The sequence below is a fragment of the Lepus europaeus genome, chromosome 12 (genome assembly GCF_033115175.1).
Source record: "Lepus europaeus isolate LE1 chromosome 12, mLepTim1.pri, whole genome shotgun sequence".
Lineage (NCBI taxonomy): Eukaryota > Metazoa > Chordata > Mammalia > Lagomorpha > Leporidae > Lepus > Lepus europaeus.
The window spans coordinates 61159284-61181434 of record NC_084838.1 but is presented as its reverse complement, the minus strand read 5'-3'; positions in this window follow the sequence as shown (position 1 = coordinate 61181434).

Genomic DNA, 22151 nt, shown 5'->3' with positions numbered 1-22151 from the left:
AAGTCAAGTCATTGTATATATGTAAATCTAAGTTAAATCCAAAAGCAACACTCCAAACACATTACTCACTAAGACTTCTGAGATCTGCAGGCCCAGTGTGCTAGAGAAATAAACAACATGAGTGCCATAGTTGAAACAAATTTACTCAATGGCTCCAGGAACCTGGTGCAAAGATATATTAGAATTGAGATTTCATTTTTTAAAAGATGTTTTTGCTTTCCAAAAAGTTATACTTGCCGTCTTCTAAATAGCAAACTCATCTAATGCATTTAAAATATGATTTAGTTTAGCAAAATTGATTTACAAGTAACTTTTCAGGAATCCATCTATTGACTAAAGAGAGGTATGTCTGTTATGCAAAATGCTGTGCTTAAGTACCTTAAGGAATAATTCGAGTCCATTATTTCTTAGCCTATCTAGAGGTATTTGTGTTTATTTTATAGCTTTTTCCCCTCTTTGATTTACATTTACGAGACAGTCAAAGAGAGATGATGTGAGATGGTTTTTATTTTTATGAGCAAAAGGAACCACACCAACCACAAGTAGCATAACACTGCCACGACTGAATTATGTAGGTCTCCCCAACAGAGGGAAAATTAAAAGGGAATTTTGTCCCTACTTTCACATTTTATGGTGAAGTCTTGCCCTAAGAATGCTTACTGGACAATTCAATTATAAATATAAAATTGTGGTTGCATACATTACCAACATAACTTGAAACCAATTAAGAGGTTATTAACTTCAGGTAAGCTCTTGGGGGTTCATTCGTGGTTATATGCTAGCCACTGATAAGACCCTCATTAGCCAAAATAATGAAGAATGGCCTAAATTATCTCTTTCATGAGTCCATGAGAATATACTGTCAGGAGGGAGCTAAGATGAAATTTAGATGGGCTCATTCCTCCTCAAGACCATGTCATACTTGCTTCTAGTTACTTGTTACACACAAATATAGTTCATCAACTCAGTGAATATGACCCCATCAATACTGCTGCTCTATCTTGCCAGCACACACCTGCATTCACACACACATCACCCCCACCACAACTGGAACAGTAAAACTGCCAACACACCAGCCAAACACAGCCCACAAATGAGCTTCATGTAATTTCCATTTCAGACACACTATTGTTGTAAAAGCCTTTGCATTGACACTTGAAAATTAAGAGTGTTCACATGGAAATTCACATTTCTAAAAAAGAAAAAAAAAAAAACTTCTGGCTGGAATTCCACAGAACAAATCTCCACTGGAGCTCCGAGACGATGTCCCCTTGGTTGAGAAATCAGCTTTGCCACCGTGCTCCCTTCCTCCACCCCACTTCTCCACTACCTTCCACCCAGACCATGTTGCATGTGTTCCTTCCTAGCAGGTGTTTGGGTTTTTAATGTCCACCTTCCAGTGTTTCCATCCTCTGTGGCTTCTGAAAGCATCTTCTCTTTCAACATACTAAACGCTAAACAGATTTAACCAGAGACCGTCCGGAAACGTGAATCCTCATTTAGACTTTCTATGCTTCTAAAATTCAAAAAAGTATCCCTTTGTAACTGTAAGCTTTTAAACACAGGGGAGTAGTACTTTAAAAACATGGATTCTAATCACAAGCGTATTTAGGCATTTTTCCCCTAAAACATAAATTTTCATCTATCTTAATTGATCTACAATCAATTGATTAAAAAACCTGGCATAATTGCGTAAAATGTGTCTCTCTCAACAGCTTGAGACATCACCCCATGTCAGCAGGAAGTAGCTCATCCTCCCTCTACCCATCCTGGACTTTTTGGGCTAATGCAATCCCATACAACTCCTGCTTTATAAAAAAAACAAAAGGGGGAAATGTTAGTAAAATGGTGCAGTCTTTTCTATGGCGCGATCTACACCCCGACACCATCCTAGGCCCTAACCCCGGCTGCCATTTCTGGAAGCCAGGTAGCCACATGGCCCAACCACCAGTGTCAGCTCCACCCCCATCCTAACAGGATTTGCTGCTCCTATTTCCCTGCCCACCCCCAGCAAAGTTTTAAAAGGACCTGTTCCTGAACACACGGCTCTCTTTCTCTCTGTCTCCTCTCTCTCCATTTCTTGATCCCTCTCCCTCCATCTCTTTTCTCTCCATCTCTCTGTCTCTCTGGATCTCTCTCTTAGGCTCTCCATCTCCCTCTTTTCCTTCTTCGTCCCTCCTCTCCAGTCTGTTGGGTTTCCCCCAATAAATCCTTTCCCTTACTCCAAAAAATAAAATAAAATAAAATCTTTCCCTTTTTGCAGCTAACACTGGGGTAGGAAAAAAGAAACAGTGCACATAAAGCTTAGAATCTAGTTTAAGGAGTATTGTGCTTTTCTTGTGTGTAACCAAAGGTAAAATTTTTGATTAAAAAGTATGTAAGAGAGATTCTATATTAACAATAGTGCATGCTATGTTTGGAAAATGAAGGTTATTGCTTTTAAGGAAAAATATAATAAAATGTTAGATATAGCCCATGATATTAGGCTTTGATAATTATATACTTACAACTGTAAAACATGTTTACTACTGAAATTCCTGAACCAAAAATTATAACAATAACTTTGTCATTGTGTGTCTGAAATATGTAATCCCCAGTCCCTGCTCTTCCCAATGAAAGAAGTTTTCTATGTCCTAGGCTTCCCAGACAGTTCTATTGCTCCATGAAAAAACATACCATATTGGAGGACAGGGTCTATATCACAGAAACATTATTTTTGCTTGTTAGGGTTTGCCGTTATTCATATTAAGATTTCTCTGGTATATTCAAAGTATACTGCATTAAGAAAATTTTACTTTTATACAACTCTTCAGATTTCTCTGAACTTAGTTAAGGACAACTGAAGGCAGAGCACTATCTGAAGAGCCCCAAGGTCCCTGGAAACCATGCCCTTTGTTTCTCAACAGACAAATGATGAAATGCACTATGAGTTTTTCCTATTTCAAATCAGAGAATTAAATTCTAAATCATTGTCTGAATTTGCATGGCAAATTAATGATAAAAACAAGTTCTCTAGATTCAGGGCTAATAGTGTGTTTAGTTCTTGAACTTGTGTACCTCCAGATCTAAAACTCTTTGTAAATCATTTTAAAATAAACTCACCTGTACAGAGGGGTTACAAAAATAGAAAAAAATAGAAAGGGAGGAAAAAATAGAAGATTTGAAGATAGATATTTATTTATTTTAAAATTTATTTATTTATTTATATAATATAATAATATAATAAATTTATTTATTTTAAAAATGAGAATTTATTCTCATTAAGCCTCTGTATTCTCAGCTATAAAATGGGTATGATGATCCTTACTCATTAGTTGTGGCAATTACTACCTACTATTAATTCAATAGCTCTCAAATGTGAGCATACATGAGAACACTTGGATAGCTTATGAACACTCATGTTACTAGAATCCATCTCCAGAGTTTGATTCCATAGATCAGTGATGTGGCCAGGTGATTTGTATTCCCAACAAGTGCCCAGATGATCCTCACACATCCAGGGCTCACACATTGAGAACTACTACCCTAACCAATATTGTTGCTAAATCCACTAAGGATAGTGTCTGGCAGAGTAGAATCTCAAAAAAAGTTAACATTTCAACATTTATTGCAATCTTATGGGAAAATACAAAATTACTTGCAGATCTTCAAAAGGAATTCTAATAAAAGTAAGGATCAAATAGTAATATCAGACGTACTCTAATGCCTACTTTATTTGGTAAACCATAGATTTGGCAGAACAATAGGTTTTTACCTGCCCAGAGCAATATGCTGACTTCACCATTATTCTCATTTTCTATTTCTATAGAGATAATTCTGTGATTTCCCAATTCTGGTGATTCAGTGGAACCCATTAAAGATAGGTCTACCAATTTACTAACTGTAATCCATTGGCATAGATGATATCTGATTGATTTTATATTACATGAATGCAAGGGTAATTCTGGAATTCAGAAATGATATTATTCTCCTTCCTTGATCAAATCAGAAAGCTGTGCACATTAAAATGGGTTAAAACGAAAGAAAACCTGCATGTCTAAAGTTAAAGCATGACTAAAGCATTGGAGAAATTGTTCAACACAGTTCATCCCGGTAAAAATATTACTTCTGTAGCCATGCCAAGGTTAGTTTCAGGTTAGGTTATCAGCAATTTGAGTGCCAGATGTGTGTGTGTGAGAGAGCGCATGTGAATAGGTGTGTGCATGTTTTGTGTGTGTGCGTGAATTTCCCCATAGAGAGTGCTAGACTTCCTAGGCAGGCCTGCACAGGAACTTTTCTATACAGAGTACTAAATTCGGGACTCTCTGGGTAATTTGGTGCCCTCCTCATTCTTTCCCTATCTTCTCTGGACACTCTTGGTTGAGCAAGCCACTCTCTTTCTCCAACCCGCTAAGTTTTCAGTAAGTTTCCTGTTGTGCATTGGGATAGCAGTGTTCATGGAAAATTGCTTTGCCTAGGTGATCTGAGCCAGTTCCCCCTCCCTTTTTATATAATTTAGAGACAAATAAAAAAGTGCTTACAGTGCAAGAACTTACTCCAGAAGACTAAACCATTTGCTGACATTTTACTAATCCCAGCTTCAATTTCAGAACTAGTGCTCAAAACAGAAGAGGTGCACAGAGGTGTGCACTTGAAAAGACATTTATAGCCTTTCATTTTGAGATTTCAAAACCATTAACCACCATACTCCAATTCCCTTCAAAATTCATATGGAGAACTAATACACTATGCTCCAAAAAGTACTTCAGGAATTAGAACTGAGAAGAGTTCAGTGACCTGTTGTGCAAGTAACAAAATATTGAAATCGGAATTTTTATGGAAGCCTATGATTTGTAAGAAAATATTCAGAGTTCAACTAGTTTATTTTCTATCCCCTACTCAGGGCTCTATCAAAAATACCAATTTTTAAAAATACCCATTTTGGCTCCTGTGGCAAATAGTGTGATTATGGCACTCAGGCAAAACGACAAAAACTATAGCACAAATGTGCTACTTTGAAGAGTTTGTATGTGTATGAAGTCACTGAGGCCTCGTGACAAACCTGTGACTCAAGTATTATTGCCATGTGCATTTTCTAGTTGAGGAAGCCGAAGTTCAGCAAGGTTAGGTAACTTGTGCAAGGTCACAGAGCATGTGAGTGGCTGAGCCAGGCAATGAGCATAAATACTGTCTGTTAAGAGAGTCTCCCTGTGGAAATCTCCTGAGCAATAAAGCAAAGGGCCCAATGAATGCTCCCGAATTATATCATGAGCAAAAAGAATCAAATACATTTAAAGGAATCTTGAATTTCTAGTCACTTCTCTTTTTACTTAATTGGTGATCAAACTGCCTTCTAGTCTCCTGCAGAGGCTCCTGAGAAGCTGTGACAGAAACGGCACCAATTACCTACAAACCCCCGTGTTTCTGCCGAGGATCCGTCAGCCTTTTTGCTTCACCTCGGTAAGGCCTACGTTAGCAAAAGCATTAGGGGCCACCTGACCCCCGGCCCAGCTCCCTGGACCTCATGGCTCTGGCAGTCCAGGAGTAAAAAGAGGAAACCACAAAGAAGAAAAGCTCTGAACTTTATGTCCCTCCAGCCAAACTCACAGCCTGAGTAGGATAGCTCAACGGTAGGGCTTTGAAATCTGACTTAGACCTTGTCACATGCCACACTGTTCCTACCAGAGGTTAGAACACCAAGAAGGCTGTGCCTCAGCCACACAATCAAGGAAAACTGAGCTGAGTCCCAGTGTTCACCTGCCCTGAGGTCATCGACATAACTCAGGGCATCTGAAGAGACCCAATATTGAAATCTGGCTCTGGCTTTATGATACGCATCCCAGAAATCACTAGTATCCTTTCACTTAGTGCATACGTATCCGCTGAAGGTACAGGGTAGGCTAAGTACTAAGGCAGCTAGGAGTCCTTAAACAGTTCTGAGTTTAGCCGTGTCTCTGTCCTGTTTTCTTCCAACCGGAAACTCTAGCCCCCGCCCCCTTCCCAAGGGTGTCATGGAGATTTCTGAGATATGAAAAATGTGGGAAGGAAAGTTTTTGCAAAACCCCACTCCTTAGAAAAGAAAACTTGCCCGCCACAGCACACAGCACACGCCCCAGCACTACTCACTGCCAAGTGGCCAGCCAAGACTCCAACTCAGCAGGAGCGCCAGTGGCTCCCACTAATGACCCGCTTTAATTTCTCTCTTCCCTGAACACTTTTAAACTTTTTTTCTGGAGTCAACCCAAGCTCGGCAGAATTTCCAGATCCGTGGAAGTGCACCATGCGAACAGCCCATTTCCTGACAATGCTGCAAAGCTTCAGGGAACACATTTTGTTATTTCCACATTTATGACTTGAGCTGGAGCCCTGAGCGTGACTCCTGACCAGGCCATCCCCTACCTGGGCGTGCTGCGAAGCTGCAGGGAAGAGGAACTGCACAGAGCAAAGGAGGGAGCATGCGCAGAGATGTTAATACAAATAAATGTTCCTGAGGCTGCCCTGACAGAAGCACTGGCGTCCCAGGGGTCTCTAAAAGGGACTGAGGTGTGAAGATAATTTTCTAAGCCCTATTCTAGAAGCTTCCCACGATGACTTGTTCTGGCATTACCACAAAGAAAGCAAAGTTTCCGAAGTTAACGGCACATTCTCGAAATGAATCTTTTGCCTCTTAAAATAACCTGAAAAATGCAGCAAAGGGACTCTATAGTGTCTCATTAATAATTAGAATGTAATTAATATATACATGACATGGTGCTAGGCACTATAAATGGCACAAAGAGCAATGTAACCATTGAACAAATTATTTTCAAATAACTACCAATTGTTAGACATTGTGTTAGCTACTAAAAATGCGAAGGCAGGGGACACATGGCTCCATCCCCTTGAGGACATTTTAAGCTAGTTTGAAAGTAATAATAGGAAACACGCAACTGGCTTGCTGACTGATGACAGGATAAGGAATAAGGAGAAGCTCGTCTATCATTTTCTTTCTCTTTTTTTGAGAAATGTTGTTGATTGGTCAAGGTAGCTTGTCAAGAAAAGAATCTTTTAGTTGACAGGATAATTGTAAGAAGGCGCCCACTCCATTTCTAAGTTATAACTAAAGTCTTTCAGTGGAGGAAAGCAGCCTACCAAGGTGAGTTGGGACCAGAACTGCATGCACACTGGCTAGCTGCCAGTTCCTCCTGCACTTCACCGGGACAACATGGCTCCTTTGTCGATTTGGAATATGCAGCCATGTGCATGGAAGTTGGTGTTTGGTTTTGATAGGTAATGAACCAAGTAGGACTTTTCCTATTGTTTAGCCAAGTATTTAGCTAAGACCCAATAAGAGCACCACATTCTACTTTAAGGAACAATAAGCCAGCCACTTCCCCCGAGACTCACAGGAGGCATCTGAACAGACAGTCTCACCCCTCTCCTCCCATTCCAGTCCCTGTGTAAAGATGGAGGAGCAGGAGGCATTGGAGTGCTGGGGGAGTACAGCATGGCCGAACACAGATACAAAAGGGCTACTTGTTCCTAGTGGGTGAAGGACCCCTTGCAGGAAGCTGTAAGCCATTGTGTCGCAAGCAGACAAGAGCTCATATAATATGGAGGAGAATTAGCTAAAATCAGAGTTCCCAAGTCAGGAAAGTCTAGAAAAGGAAACTCCTATTGATTCTTCTCAAGAACCACATATTTGGGGCCAGCACTGTGGCACAGTGGGTAAAGCTTCTGCCTGCAGTGCCGGCATCCTTTATGGGTGCTGGTTCAAGACCCGGCTGTTCCACTTCCAATCCAGCTCTCTGCTGTGACCCAAGAAAGCAGTGGAAAATGGCCCAAGTCCTTGGGCCCCTGCATCCCCATGGAAAGACCTGGAGGAAGCTCCTGGCTCCTGGCTTCAGATCATCACAGCTCCGGCCATTGCAGCCAATTGGGGAATGAACCAGAAGATGGAAGTCCTCTATCTCTCTCTCTGTCTCTCTTTCTCTCTCTGTGTATAACTCTGACTTTCAAATAAATATATAAAATCTTTAAAAAAAAAAAAAAAGAACCACATACTCAACTGACAAGAAAAGCTATATTCAGATCCCTGCAAAACAGAGAAGTCTTCAACAGATGAGTGTTCAAATCAATGTGTGTTACACACTCACCAGGGAGAAGTTGGCCTTCCCTCCATACTCCCATGTGGACCAAAAGTGGAAGAACAGAGAAGAATATGGATAAGATGATCTTATAATTTATTTTGCAAGCCAAGAAAAAACTGAGAATGAAAGCAATTGATAAGCATGATAGGACAATGGGCATAAAATCTATCCCTGGAAAACTAAGTTGTATGATTACTTTGGGGAGTGAGAAGCATTAATATAAAAAGAACAACTCTAGCTTCCTCTGACCCTCACCATCCTCACTACAACATCATCCATTTCTCCATAAATAAGTACCACCTATCCTAAGGGAAGAGGGAAGGAAGAGCTTCTTAGCAAAATTGAGATTAAAGCTTGAAAATGAACAAAATTGAACGTCCTGTGTTGGAATAAGATGGCCTTACTAGCAAAAGTAGCTGAAGTTGATAGAATCTGTCCAGCATGGTATCAAGGGAGCTTCTATCTACAGAGAAAGAAGATTTTTCAACACAACCCAGTTGGAGGACTGAGGAGAAAAAAAAAAAAAAAAAAAAAACACATTGAATTCTAGGGGTGGGCAAACCTTTCTCTGCCAAGGACCATTTGAATATTTATAACATCATTTGTGAGCCATACAAAATTATAAACTTAAAAATGAGCCTGCTACAGACTTACTGAATTTCAAGTCCTGCCTGTGGTTGCCTTGGCAGGGTCAGGCCAAATGATTTTGTGGGTTGTATAAAGCCCACAAGCTGAACATTCCCTACCCCTGCTCTCAGGGTTTCAGTAAATCAGTTACAAATAAATTGCAAAGCACAAAAACTGTTATTGACTGAACAGGCCAGTAAATGGAGTCTAAAGGAATAAGAAATGTTCACTGATAAATATAAAGACACTAACGAGAAATACAGAGCAGAACGTGAAAAAGTGATCAATGTCCTCAAAGGCGAACAAAATATAAACATGCATAATACACAATTAAAGTGCACAGGCCTACAAATATGGTTAAAACACAGCCTCTGTACTTCTCACTGGATATCTCAAGTTCCCTCTTCTCTAATCTGCCATAATTATTTCCCAGAGTTCTTTTAAGGAAGAATGATACAAGGTGCTTAAAAGGACTGAGTACCGGGCCTAATGCAATAAATATCCATTCCCTTCCTACTGACCCAGATTGAAGAGCTGTTATGGAGCTGGACTCTGTCAATTCTTGTCCATTGTGTATGTTTGTTCCAATATGGTCTATGATGTGTGACCCAAACACATGTATGTTTATGTATTCATGTATTGTGTATGTTTGTTCCAATATGGTCTATGATGTGGGACCCACACACACGAAAGTGTGTGGGTTGGGGGCAGCGCTGTGGCACAGCAGGTTAACACCCTGGCCTGAAGTGCCAGCATCCCATAGGGGCACCAGTTCAAGTCCCGCTGCTCCACTTCCAATCCAGCTCTCTGCTATGGCGTGGGAAAGCAGCAGAAGATGGCCCAAATCCTTGGACTTGCACTCATGTGGGAGACTCAAAAGAAGCTCCTGGCTCCTGGCCTTGGATCGGCACAGCTCCGGCCGTTGCTGCCAATTGGGGAGTGAACCATCAGACGGAAGACCTCTCTCTCTCTCTCTCTCTGCTTCTCCTTCTCTTTCTGTGTAACTCTTTCAAATAAATAAATAAATAAATAGCATGTATATGTGTATGTGTTTGTGTGTGTGTACATGTATACACCCACACATTTGGAGTAGAAGAAAAAAGTTGTGTGTCCCCAGAAATTATTCCTCTCCAATATGTCCTTCTTCCAACAAAATCCCAGGCTCAGGTACAATGGATTTAAAAGAAGGTTGAGAAGCAAGCAAGCAAACAAGGTACAACATTCAATCAGAGAAATCTAATAGGGAGAAATAGAACCCCCCCTTCTTAGTATTGCAGATAGGAGAGGGAATTTGTGAATGAGTAGATTAGTAGAGTCTGGACTTTTCTACTGTATCTATTTGGGCTTCCTTCAGACATTCCCCAGTGGAATATGTCTGAAACCAGGTAATGATCATTCACGTAATAACGTGCTCTGTGTGACACATTGAATCAGGTATTTTACATACTTTGGCACATTCTAATACACATGAAGACATTTCAACAAGTTCATGGAAAATGGCATTAAAAGATAAGTTTAGGGAATTGGCATCATGGCATCTGTGATGCTGACATCCCAAATGGGCACTGGTTCGGGTCCTGGCTGCTCCACTTCTGATTCAGCTTCCTGCTAATGTCCTGGGAAAAGCATCAAAATACAGCCCAAGTGGTTGGGCCCCTGTAACCTTTGTAGAGGACCCAGAAGAAACTCCTGGTTCCTGGCTTTGGCCTGGCCCAACCCAGGCTGTTGCAACCATCTGGGGACTGAACTGGTGAATAGAAAATCAATCTCTCTCTTTCTCTCTCTCTCTGCCTCTCCTCTCTGTGTGACTCTAACTTTCAAATAAAAAATAGGGGCAATGATATGGCTAATCATTTAGATGCCAATTATGACACTTCCCTCCCATGTTGAAGTGCCTGGGTTTGATATCTGGCTCCTGACTCCACCTTCATGCTGATGCATGCTCTAGGAAGCAATGATGGCGGCTTCACTGATTGGATTGATGCCACCTATGTAGGAGACCTGGATTGAGTTCTAGGTTCCCAGTTTTGGCCCCAGGTGGGGGACATTGTAGGCATTTGGAGAACGAACCATATAACTGTCTCTCCAGCTCTGTCTGTCTAAATCTCTCTTTTTATATTTATTTTATTTATTTGAAAGATAGTTACAAAGAGACAGAGAGAGAGGTCTTCCATCTGATGGTTCACTCCCCAGATGGTCAAAATGGCTGGAGCTGCGCCAATCCAAAACCAGGAGCCAGGAGCTTCTTCCAGGTCTCCCACGTGGGTGCAGGGGCCCAAGGATTTGAGCCATCTTCTACTGCTTCCCTAGGTAATAGCAGAGAGTTGGATCAGAAGTAGAGCAGCTGGGACTTGAACCAACGCCCGTATGGTATGCTGGCACTTCAGACCAGGGCTTTAACCTGCTGCACCACAATGCCAGCCCCAATGTCTCTATCTCTCTTTTGTCTCTAATTCTCAAATAAATAAATTTTTTTAAAGTTAAGTATACTTTGGTGCAACAAAATCAAAATCCATGCATAATTTTTAATGACATGAATTTTGCATGGGATATTTGAATACCCATGGTATGCAAGCATTTCAAATTTTCTGCCCCAAAACAAACTTATCTTTTAATTCCATTTTCCATGAACTTTTTGAATACCAATACCGCACTCATAAGACACAAGAGAAAATATTTGATTCTATCATTGTAGTACCTAAAGCAAAAGGAAAGCCTTAAATAAAGACTGTTAACTAGTTGTAACATTAAATGGTGATAAAACTTATTAGGTTCTATACATTTATGAGGAATGACAATCAATATGTTCATTCTTATTTCAGATTATTACCTCTTTATAGTATAGTACTAAAGTGAACATTCGGTGAGCAAGACTAGGCAATGCCTGCCTCTGCATGTGTTTGTGCATCCATGGTGATAGTGGAGATTATAACAGGTCACTAGAAGATCCCCTCAGGAATTCCACTTGGGCCCACAATAATTCTCATTTAGATGTTGAAACTACCCCCACTGAGAGGGTTGGTAAAAGCATGGGGATGCTTTAGTCATCAAAATTAAACCTGGGTTACTACTGGCATTTGGTAGCCAGGGCCAAGTAGGTTACGTCATATGGTACCCAGACTTGTCACATGCATCAAAGAGAGGGTCAAGACAGAAAAAGAAGAATCGTGCATTGCTTAAATGTTAACAGGATACCGGCTGCTGCAAAAGGAACTTCGCATCTGTAATTTAGCTTAATCTTAAAAATAACCTATGAGTTTCGTCAAAAATATCAAAATCTCATCTATGGAGGTTATTTTTTAGTCTTAATCAGTATTCCTCACTGGACCACCACATTCTTTCCAGTAGACAAGGAATGTTTCTCAAGTTGTCAATTTTAAAAAACCATTAGAATTTTTTTAAAGTATTTAAAGGAGAGTCATCTACTCTTACCATCATTTCATTAAATGAGAAACGTTGAAACTCCAACAAGCAAGAGAAATACAGTCTCAGAATAGAAGATGGCCAGCATCAACTGCATTGCCTTTAGCATACTTAAGGCTCACTTAATCATTCCAATTTTTGTCCACATAGTCCTGACAATCTCATCGTGTGCCACAGCCAATCTTTGTGTAACTGCTGATCTAACATCTTGGGCAATTTGGTGTTGGCAAGACTAGTTCTTAAAGAATGGGGTGGGGGCAATCACAGACTATTTATGATTCATGGGAAACAGGAAGATCCAAAACCAGTGACTCTGAGCAAAAGAAAGGGACTCAAGAGAGAATGACAAAAATGAAGTAAGTATCTTTGAAAAAAAAGGGGCATCTGAGATGTCCTAGAGCTTTCCTCTATATGAGGTTATTAGAACCAGAAACCCATTCTCTAGGAGGTTCCTGCCTTAGAAGGACTATTTCTTCATTCTATACTTTGTCAAAAGCTAAATGGATTTTCTCTGACTCAGTTTTTTATTTCTGTTGGTCTTCTTTCTGCCCCTATGTTCCTCCCATCTCACCATAACATAATAGTGTTGTTTTTCTTGTCATTTTGTAGTAGCCTTCTGCTCACGAGTAGCTCCTCAAAAGTGATTCAGTAGGTTAGTAAGATAAGTCAAGACTTTCCTCCACTTGATCTGTTCTGCTGTTAAAGCTCTCAATGGTATTTTTTCATTCACTGATTAAAGATTTCATGTCTAAAATTTCTATTTGTTCTTTTTAATGAGTTCTATCTCCTTAGTAATATTTCCTTTCATGTCATTCATTTCTTTAATCTATCTGTGTTCTCTTGCAACTCATTGTTTTCTTACAATCATTATTTTGAATTCTATATCAGTTCAAGGTCTAATTCTGGAAGATTATCATGTTCTTTTGGAGGTGTCATGCTACCTTGCATCTTCGTGTCTCCTGTGTCCCTACATTGACAACTGTCCATCTGGTATATTTGTCCCTTCTTCTTAAAAGGTTTTATTGTAAAAGAGTTTATAGTTTATCTGGTATGCAGGGTATCACTTTGTTTGTTGCTTTGACTTTGGTCTAAGTGAGCCTGGGAGTGTAGTCTCTGAGTGATTTTGTTTGTCTTAATAAATGTTCACTGTGTCTATAAGTGACAGAATGAACTAGCCTGCTGCAGTTTGTAGGGATAGAAATATAGTTTTGAGATGAATAAGGGTTTTCTTGGGTGTGTAGCTTTGGGTCACAGAGAGTTCAGTGCCAGTCTCCCTGGTTAATGTGATAGCCAGGGCCATATTGTTGGTGCTGAGGGAGAGTGGTGACTGCTCCCTTTTCCTACTAGCAATTCTAAGTGATGCTGGGGCTTGTGGCACAAATTACTATTGCTCTAGGCCTGTGTGATATAGGCAGAGTCCTGGTAAGAGAATCCAACTGCTGCTGTGGCTTATAATACCAATAGCCTTAGTCCTAGGACTAGGGGATGTGAATTTTATCCTGCTACAATCCTACAGGATGACTATAAGGTATACAGGAGACTTTACTCTGGAGGGTATAAGTCCTGAGAGTTGGAATTCAGGTAGGTTCTTTCTTGCTCCAAGCCCAGCAGTTGCTCAGTACCCAGTCAGCTCTCCAGGCTGAGGAAAAAGTCAGAGCGTGACTGTGAAATTCCCTTTTAGCTGAAACTGTGAGCTTGGGGTAAGTGGTGATTTCTTTCTGATATGACATAAGGTGGCTGTGTGATGTGGCTGGCTGCAGCATTGTCTCTGTCTTCTCTCCTCTTGTCCTACAAAGTCTTCCCTTTTTTTTTAATGTGCTCATTGAAAATTTATGTCAAACCCCTAGAAATATAGTCCTTCCTTTGTTCTTTTCATGTCACAGAGCTTAAGTTAGTGTGGCTACACCCTATTCAGTCATCTTGGATCTCCCTCACCTGTAGACTTTTACTGTACCTCTAGGATATTCTACAACTACCACCTCTTGAATTCAAGGGCAATAATTTTGAAATACCCAGTATGACAAAAATAAAGATTAAAAAATTAAAAAGAATGAAGAAAATCTATACAAAATATGGGATACCATTAAATGACCAAAGAGTTGTATTACAAATACTCCTGAAGGAGAAGAAAAGGAAAAAGACATTGAGAGACTGCTAAATAAAATAATAGTTGAAAATTTCCCATATCTTGAAAGGCATATGGACATCCAGATACAAGAAGCCCAAAAGACCCCAAGCAGGCTCAACCAAAAAAGGTCTTCTCCAAAGATATTATCAAATTGCCAAAGGTAAAGCAGAGAATCCTAAAAAGAGTAAGAGAAAGGCATTAAGTTACATATAAAGAAAAACCACATAAATTAACATCAGATTTACCAGTGGAAACATTATAGGCCAGAAGAGAGTGGGATGATATATTCAAATCAAGAATATTATATCCAGAAAAGCTAGCCTTTAAAAGTGAAGGAGAAAGTTTTCTCTAGAAAGGTAAAAACAGAGAATTCACTACTACCAGATCACCCTCATGACAAATTATGAAGAGTGTCCTGCATTTGAAGTAAATATCATAAAACACAAGACACCACCAAATTTACTAACAGAAAAGGTAGACTCATATCCAGTCAATAAAATGGCAGGTCTTAGTTTTAATCAGTATTAACCTTAACCTTAAATGTAAATGGATGAAATTCACCAACAAAAAGACTTAGGCTGGCTGAATGGATAAAAAAAAGCCACAGCTCCACTATATGTTGCCTACAAGAAACTCACTTCACAAAGATACACACAGACTGAAAGTAAAGTTGAAGCTTTGGAAAAAGATATACCAGGAAAATGGAGATCCAAAGCAATCAGCTATAGCATGCTGATAGCAAATAAAAGAGACTTTAAATCAAAAACTATAAAAAGATATAAAGAAAATTATACCCAGATATATACAGCAAATCCTTTTAGAGTTAAAGGGAGAGATAGACTCCAATACAATAATAGTGGATGACTTCAACACCCCACTCTCATCAATGGACAGATCATCCAGACAAAAAATGAATAAAGATACATCAGATTTGAAACATACTAACAAGCAAATGGAGCAAACACACATTTACAGAACATGTCACCCAACAGCTACAGAATATGCATTCCCATCAGCACATGGAACATTTTCTAGGAGAGGCCACATATTAGGCCACAAATCAAGTCTCAGCAAATTTAAAAAGATTGAAATCATACTATGTATCTTATCAGACCATAAAGGAATAAAATGAGAAATCAACAACATGAAAAACAACAGAAAACTCATAAACACTTAGAAATTAAATAACATGCTACTGAATGATCAATGGGTCACTGAACAAATTAAAAAGGAAATCAAAATCTTTTTGAAATAAATAAGAATGAAAACACAACATATCAAATCCTGTGGGATACAGCAAGAGCTATATTAGGAGGGAAGTTTATAGCATTAAGTGCTTATTTTACAAGAAAAATGTCTCAAATAAAACATCTAATGCTGCATCACAGCAACTTAGAAAAACAAGAACAAAGCAAAACCCAAATCAGCAAGTGGTGAGGAATAAAGATCAGAGCATAAATAAATGAAATTGAAACTAAATCAAAATACAAAAGATCCATAAAACAAAGGTTTTTTTTTTTTTTTGAAACAAACAAAATAGGTAAACCTCCAGCCAGGCAAACAAAGAAAAAGAGAAAAAGTTCAAATAAATAAAATTACAGATGAAAAAGAAGACATTAAAACCAACACTATTGAAATATAAAGGATCATACAAAACTATTAGGTAGACCCATATGTTAATAAATTGGAAAACCTCAAAGAAATAAATTCCTGAGTTCATATAGCCTACCAAAATTAAATCAAGAAGATACAGACAATCTAAACAGACCCATAACAAGCAATGAGCTTGAAATAGTAATCAGAAGTCTTCCATCAATAAAAAGTCTGGGACCTAATGGCTTTACTGCTGAATTAAATGAAACATTCAAAGAGGAAGTAACTCCAATACTCTACAAACTATTCCAAAATATTGAACTGGATGGGATTCTGCCAAACTCTATTTATAAGGTCAGCAATACTTTGAGACCAAAACCAAAGACACAACACAAAAAGAAAACTACAGACCTATACTCTTGATGAACAGAGATACAAAGATTCTCAATAAAATATTAGCAAACCAAATCCAAAAACCACATCAAAAATATCATACATCATTATCAAGTAAGATTTATCCCAGAAATACAAGGGTGGTTCAACATTCTCAAATCAATAAACATCATAAATCACATTTAAAAAAATGAAGAACAAAAACATATGGTCATCTCAATAGATTCAGAGAAAGCATTTGATAGGATTCAACATCATTTCATGATAAAAAATAAAAACCTCCACAAATTAGGTATTAAAGAAACATTCCTCAAAATTATAAAGGCTATATATCCCCAGACCAACAGCCAATATCATACTGAATGGGGAAAAACTGAAAGCATTTTCCTTCAGATCTGGAATAAAACAAGGATGTCCACTTTCACCACCCATTCAATATAGTGCTGGAAGTTTTAGCAAGAGCAATTATGGAGGATAAAGAAATAAAGGGCATCAAAATTGGAAACGAGGAATTCTAATTATCCATGTTCGCAGACAACATGATGTTGTACATGGAAAAACCCAAACACTCCATCAAAAAGCTGTTAAAATTGAATTCATTAAAGTTGCAATTTACAAAATAAACACAAAAAAAGCAATAGCTTTTTTGTATGCTAATGATGAACTCAAAGAAAGAGAAATGTAGAAAGAAATGATCAATAGAGTGAAGACATCCAACATAATGGGAAAAATATTTACAAATGTGATAAAGGATTAATTTCCTGAATATGTCAGCAACTTTAAAAACTCAACAACAAAAATCAGTCCAGCAGAGAAAAATACTTCAATAGATAGTTCTCAAAAGAAGAAATACAAGTGGCCAACAAATATATGAAAAAGCGTTCAACATCACTAGTTATCAGGGAAATGCAAATCAAAACCACAATGAGATATTATGGCATGCCTTTTAGAATGGTTAAAAGGCAAAACACAGAGATTAACAAATGCAGGTGAGGATGTGGAGAAAGGGAAACACTTATACACTATACACCGTTGGTAGGAATGTGAAGTAGTGCAGCCACTGTGGAAAACACTGTAGAGATTTCTTAAAAAACTAGAAATTGATTAGCCATATGATCCAGTAATCTCACTACTGTATTTATATCCAAAAGACTTAACACAGTGTAGCAAGATTATAAAGTAAATTGAAAATATATCATTGTAAAAAGTACTTACTACTTGTAGAATTTTTAATTTAGTGGAGGGTTAAGCTTGTGATTATAAAATAAATTGAAAGTATGTGATTATGAAAATTAAAAGGAAAATAATGAAGAGGAGGGATGGTGGGAGTGAGGGGGGGAGAGACATGAGGGTGGGAAGTATCATTATGCTCTTAAAATATGAAATACATGAAATTTGTTCCCTGTATATAAACTGATTAATTATCTAATTTTAAAAAGAGATACCTGCACCACCATGTTCACAGCAGCACTGTTCACAATAGTCACAATTTAAAATCAACTAAGGTGCCCACCATCAGATGAATGGATAAAGAAAATGTGGTGTATATATATATATATATATACACACACAATGGAATATTATTCAGCTGTAAAAAAGAAATTCTACCATTTGCAGTAAAAATTAACCAACTGGAGGAAACCATGTTGAGTGAAATATGCAGGACCCAGAAAGACAAATACCACATGTTCTCTCTTATATGTGGAAGCTAAAACTTAAAAACCAAACAAACAAAACAGAATAAAAGAAAGAAATGTCTGTGTGTATCAGTATTGCTGCAAATACAGTTTTGTAAAACCCTATTTTATACTTTTGTCAAACCAAAGGTTAGGGCGCCAGTTCTGTCCCGGTTCCTCCTCTTCCAGTCCAGCTCTCTGCTGTGGCCCGGGAAGGCAGTGGAGGATGGCCCAAGTGCCAAGTGGCCCTGCACCCACATGGGAGACCAGGAGGAAGCACCTGGCTCCTGGCTTCAGATCGGCGCAGTGCGCCGACCGTAGCGGCCATTGGAGGGTGAACCAACAGAAAGGAAGACCTTTCTCTCTGTCTCTCTCACTGTCTAACTCTGCCTGTCAAAAAAAAAAAAAAAAAAAAAAAAGCTCTCAGTTTCAACTCAACATCCTAAAGAACAAATTTTCAAGGGCTGGAAGGCCCAACTGATGATGACTCAATATGATTTTGACCGGACTGATGTGTTTTAGGGTTGTTCTTTGGTTTTGCTTTATTTTGTCTACTGGATGAAAATTCACTTAAAAAATACACCTACTAATTCAACATAAAGAAATAAATCCCTTTCTTTCTGCCTCTACTTCTCCCAAAGAAAACCAATTGACCAATACACCGTTCTTAGGAAGAGGTAGCAGTAAATCTGGCAGCTACCTAGACTGTATGGGTTTAAATTTCAGTTCTGTCCATGTGACTGTACAAATTACTCAGTTTCTCTGTGCCTCGATTTTCTCATCTGTATGAGCATAATTAATAGTATTCCACTTACGGATTCACAATGAAAACTCAAAAGTTAATGCACGTGTTTAAGATACTGTTTGGCACATGCAGAGTACTCTGGGGTTATCAGCAGTAGATTTTCAACCAACAATTAGTGAGTGCCAACTAAGGGTTAGGCATGGCACTAGAGATGATGAAGGATGAAAAATGGATCACCACCTCTTCATTGCTTCCAGGGGTCTTATAATTGGGGAAGAGGGAAGCTCTTGAAGACTTTATTAGCTAACAGATATTTCCCGCAGGTGAAAAGGTGGTGTCCTTAATCCCCCTTTTTTTTTTCTTCTTTGCTTTTGAGTAAGAAGAGGCTTAAGATTCAGTGCCTTCCTTGTCCAAGCTTACAGAATCAATGCACCTCAGGTCAACACTGTTAACAGAATTTTTGACTCCAAAACCCATGTTATTTCATCTCCATTGAGTCACAAAATGTGTCAGAGGGTGTCTCATTTTTTCTTTTCTTTTTAAGAATTTACTGGATTCTTAATCATTCTTGTGAAGCCAAGGCAATTATGCAGAGAGGATTCTGGTGCTCAGTAGCCCAGGGCAGCCTCCCGCCTCAGGGAGGAGTACCTGGAACAGTGGACATCATCTCTTCTGGAACTACCATCAAACTCCTTCTGGGTCTGCTCTGAGGCTGAAACTGCAGACTCTCAAAAGAGGCATTAAAAGCTTTGAATCAATATTGGGATTGAATAATTGAGCCTTAATGATTTCTGTCTTTGGGAACAAATGTATTTATTGATGATGACAAAGCAAAACACCAGAGATGAAACAGACAAGATTCAGGTAATGCTTCTTTTGGTATCTCCAATTAATGTTTTACCACCAGACCACCATAATTGCACAGTGCACAACATATCTAGCACGGTGCACAACACATAATAGATACTCTATAAATAGCTGTTGAGTGAATGAATGACTATGGTCTATACAAATGACTGAGAAATACTTTCAAAAGTCAACTTTTGACAGATGATAATATTTTAAAAATCATGGAATTGCAGTAGTTAATCTGACCTTTTTTTATTCTTTGTGAATAAGGAAGAAATATGACTCAAGTAAAGAATCACTGGCTCAGGTTTTGGAAAATTTGGGTTTCAAGCACTATGACCAGGCTATTTGGTGACATGAAACACATCCTCTTCATGTCTCAGTTTTCTATTTTGTAAAATGCAAGAGCTGAGCTAAGTTAGTTCATCTTTCACTGTTTATTTTAATATCACAATTTTTATATTTGTATAACCTGAAAACTTGGAACTGAAAAAAAAAAAAAAAGGCTTGCTCAACGTGAATGATCAGCAAATGTCCTGCGAGTATTTCTAACCCCTTAATAGGCTCCCTCTTCTGGAGTTTTTTAAACTCTACCTGAGGTCTTTGCCTATTAAAATCTACTTTCAAAATAGGTTTTAGGATACATTGTATTAGCTTACATTACAACATAACAAATTACCCCAAGATGTGAAGACTTAAAACCACACACACTTATAGTCTCAACGTTTCTGTGGGTCAAGAGTCTGGGCACAACTTAGCTAGATGCCCAGAGCTTGGGTCTCTCACGAAGCTGTCAATCAAGCTATCACCCAAAGCTGCAGTCTAGGATCAACCGCTATAGAATCCACCACCAGTCTCACAGGCCTCAGTTTTCTGCTATGTGGCCATCTTTATAGACTGCCTTAATGTTCTTATGACATGGCAGCTGCTGGTCTGAGATGAGGGCCAGAGAGTGTGCAATCACAGTCATTTTATAAATAATCTTAGGCCGGCGCCGCAGCTCAATAGGCTAATCCTCCACCTGCAGCGCCGGCACACCGGGTTCTACTCCTGGTCGGGGCGCCGGATTCTGTCCTGGTTGCCCCTCTTCCAGGCCAGCTCTCTGCTGTGGCCCAGGAGTGCAGTGGAGGATGGCCCAAGTCCTTGGGCCCTGCACACCATGGGAGACCAGGAGAAGCACCTGGCTCCCGACTTCGGATCAGCGCAGTGCGCTGGCCACAGCGCGCCAGGTATGGTGGCCATTGGAGGGTGAACCAATGGCAAAAGGAAGACCTTTCTCTCTGTCTCTCTCTCTCTCACTGTCTAACTCTGCCTGTCAAAAAAAATTAAAAAATAATAATCTTGATTATGACGTCCCATTATTTATGATATATTCTATTTGTTAGAACATGGTCAACAAACCCAGCATAAAATCAAGGGGAGGGGATTACAGGAAGGAATGTCAGGAAGTGCAAACCACTGCTACCACTTATATACTAGTATGAACTTTAGAAAATATGGTTAATCAAGAGGTGTTAGTTTCAATTGTGGGATATCCATCTCTCTCTATTCAATGAGAAATATAATACATATTTGATGCATGATATAAGTTACGTTGTAAAGCAGAAAATAATGTAGAATGAGGAGAGACAATGTGGTTCACATCAAAAGGGAAACCAGGGATGAGATTTTGGAACAATGATTAAGATGATGCTTGGAACCAGCACTGTGGCAGAGTGGGCTAAGCACTGTGGTGTAGTGGGCTAAGTGGGTGCCAGCATCCCATGTGGGAACTTGTTCATGTCCTGACTGCTCCTCTTCCAATCCAGCTCTCTCCTTGTGGTCTGAGAAAGCAGTGTAATATGGCCCAAGTGCTTGGGCCCCTGCACCCATGTGGGAGACACCAGAAGATCCTGACTCCTGGCTTTGGATAGTCTCAGCTCTGGCCATTACAGCCATCTGGGGAGTGAACCAATGGATGGAAAACCTTTCTCTCTTTCTCTCCATCTCTGCCTGTAATGTTACCTCTCAAATAAACAAATAAAATATTTCAAGCAAAAAAAAAAAAATGATGATTCTTGCGGGAGTGGGGCGTTGCTGGTGTACAGCAGGTTAAGCCACCACCTGCAGCACCTGCATCCCAGATGAGCATCAGTTCAAGTCCCAGCTGCTCCAGTTCCAATCCAAGTCCCTACTAATGCACCTGTGAAAGCAGTGGAGGATGGCCCAAGTGTTTGGTCCCCTGCACCCATGTGAGAGACCCAAAAGAAGCTCCTGGCTTCAGTCTGGCCCAGCCCTGGCCATTGCAGCCACTTAGAAAGTAAACCAGCAGATAGAAGATCTCTCTCTCTCTCTCTCTCTCTTTCCTACACCATCAAATTAATTCTTTAAAGATTGATTGATTGATTTGAAGTGAAGGAGAGAGAGGAAGAGTCAGAAAGACAGAGAAAGATCTTCCATTTGTTATTTCACTCCCCAAATGGTCACAATAGCCAGGGCTAGACCAAGCCAAAATCAGAAGCCACAGACGCCATCCTGGTCTCCCACATCGGTAGAAGAGGCCCCATCATTTAAGCCATCTCCCACTTCCTTCTTAGACATATTAGCCAGAACATGGGTTGGAAATTGAG